Source organism: Microtus ochrogaster, linkage group LG2 (genome assembly GCF_000317375.1).
Source record: "Microtus ochrogaster isolate Prairie Vole_2 linkage group LG2, MicOch1.0, whole genome shotgun sequence".
Lineage (NCBI taxonomy): Eukaryota > Metazoa > Chordata > Mammalia > Rodentia > Cricetidae > Microtus > Microtus ochrogaster.
Window position 1 is genome coordinate 40299851 of NC_022028.1, and position 2435 is coordinate 40302285.

Sequence of the window (2435 nt, forward strand, 5' to 3'; positions counted from 1 at the left end):
TTGATAAATAAGTGTTCTAAAATATAGTCACATCATTGATTGCTTTTCAAATTGGACAAGAAATCAAATAAAGCATGACAGCATGTAGAATTCAGGAACATTTATCCAAAGGAAATTTCACAGATGTTAGCCACCCATCATGGAAACCAAGGTTCACATCCTTGGTACCACTATAAAAATTTCCTGTAGAGGTACATCAAGTGTGTTGTGAGATTGTATCTTTGGTTGGCAAATGGTCATCCTTTGATAACGAGGGTGCCAGGGAGTTTGAGAGGAATTTTATTTGTGATTTTATTCAAGTTTTTGTTTTTATTTATTTTAAAATGCTAACAGATGAATTTAAATGCTGCTTCCCTTACAGCTCTTAGGAGGTTGAGGAGCGATGTTCTGAGACATTCTGAGATATTCTAAGACATTTTGAGACATTCCCAGATGTTCTGGGTTTTTCAAGGTCAACCTTGGCTGTTTATGTTCAGGGCCTATTTGGGTGACCAGAAAGCTTGTCTCAACAAAAAAAGATGCTTCTTGATAGACAGTATACCGAATGCCTTCTGAGTATGTTGAAGGTATCACATTCTGAAGAAGATGCATGGTTTTGCTCTCCTTTAGCAGAAAAAGATTTGATGTCTCTGACATTTTCTCTTTTATATATTGGAATAGTTATTAAGGCTTTCCTTGGTCATGTCTTTGCTTTCATCAGGAAAAAAAAAATACAACCTAAATTCCTGCATATTTCCTTAAGGATTTCTTGTCCTGTTCTTTAATTATTTTCTTCACAGACCTCTGGACCCTGTCCACACTTCCCACCTCTTTCCTATAACACGGTCCCCAATGGGACACTTGCGCTCATATGAATTTAGTCCGTCTGAAACACAGAGACAGCCTCATTTGCAGTTGCTACAGATGGACTTTTCAAACAACAAGGAGCACCTGGCTGGTTTGTCGCCTGTGATCATGTGCATTTCGTCTGTGCCTAGCCAGTCGGTCCTCTCCGCATCCCATCACATGTGGCTTTATAGCCCTCTACACAACCTTAAATAATTTCCTTTTGGCTTAGCATTTTTTTTCTTGCAACCACGTGCTAAAAGTTTAATGATGACAACTGCACAAGGCCCAGTACAACAACAGTGCACAGTCTAAGTGCACTAAGAGTAACTAAGATTTGATTGAGGCAATATATGCCTCAAGATCTTTTACTGGACATGGTCAATCTGTGACCCAGATTGTCTGAATGAAGTAGAACCTGTCATCCAAACTGACCAAAAAGTTTGAATTCTGTCAAGAGGCAGAGTTTTTACTGAGTTTTGACTCTTGTTTCCCAGTAGAGGTTTGATTTGTATACATTATTTATATTCTCTAAGCCTTGTCTTTCCCACATAGATCCTGAGGGTGATGATACTTATCTTTAAAGTCTGCTATGTTTGAGAGAGATATTGTGAAATTCTTAAAAGAGTGATTGGGACATGATGATTCCCCTGCCTGCCAAACTGAAGCTAGACTAAGAAGAAAATAAAATAACTCAAAAATAGGAGACCCTATATAAATAAGTTAAAGGGAAAGACGTTTCACTTGGCTTATGTCTTCCCTTCTGGAAGGTCCTATGCTAGAAGAAATTTCCGAAGTCTAAACAGGTGCTTGTTCATGAATTCTTCTCAATTTACTTTTTCATCCTTCTGCACAGGTGTTATTCACTATATGGAATTTTAGAACGACATGAATATCATATTCTTCATCGTCAATTATCTTCATGGCAGAAGAATCCAAATGGAAAATGCTATCCACAGAGGCAAAAACAAACAAACACACACAGGTCTAACTGCTAGGCAACTAATTCAGAGAAAAATATATAATGTGTGAAGATTCAATGGAAATTAATTTTATGCTTCACAAGGAAGTAAGTAGATCATCCCCAAAGCAGAGAGTGGAGGAAGTACCAGGTATGTCACCTGGGCCGCTGATGCTGCCACAGGCCAGAGAGCTTCCACAGTGAGGCATTATCGGAACAAGAATAAAGTATTACCTGTGACCACCAGACTATAGTAGAGCTGTAGGAAGAACAGGAAAACTAAGAGGAAAGATCCTTTCAGATGTGATCTACATGAGACTAATACCATATCCTTCCTGAATGCGAAAACATGCACTTTCTTCAATATGGATGTCTCACAGGTGGACTTCAGTAGAAACTTCTTATTCATGCTCAGACTCAGTTTCATGGAAAAGAAATGAGTTGGTTGCTCATAGGACTTTGACAAGGTTTACTGTCATCTATCCACAGAATTTAAGGACAGCTTGCATGTTATCATAAGTTACTATGAGGTACAAAATCACATATGGTTTACATTAAGCATAGGACTTCTTAGAGTGGTTTTCAAAATTTGGAGAACTTTGCAAGGCAACTTCACGTAGACTGTAGTAGATCACTTCCAAATCAAAGC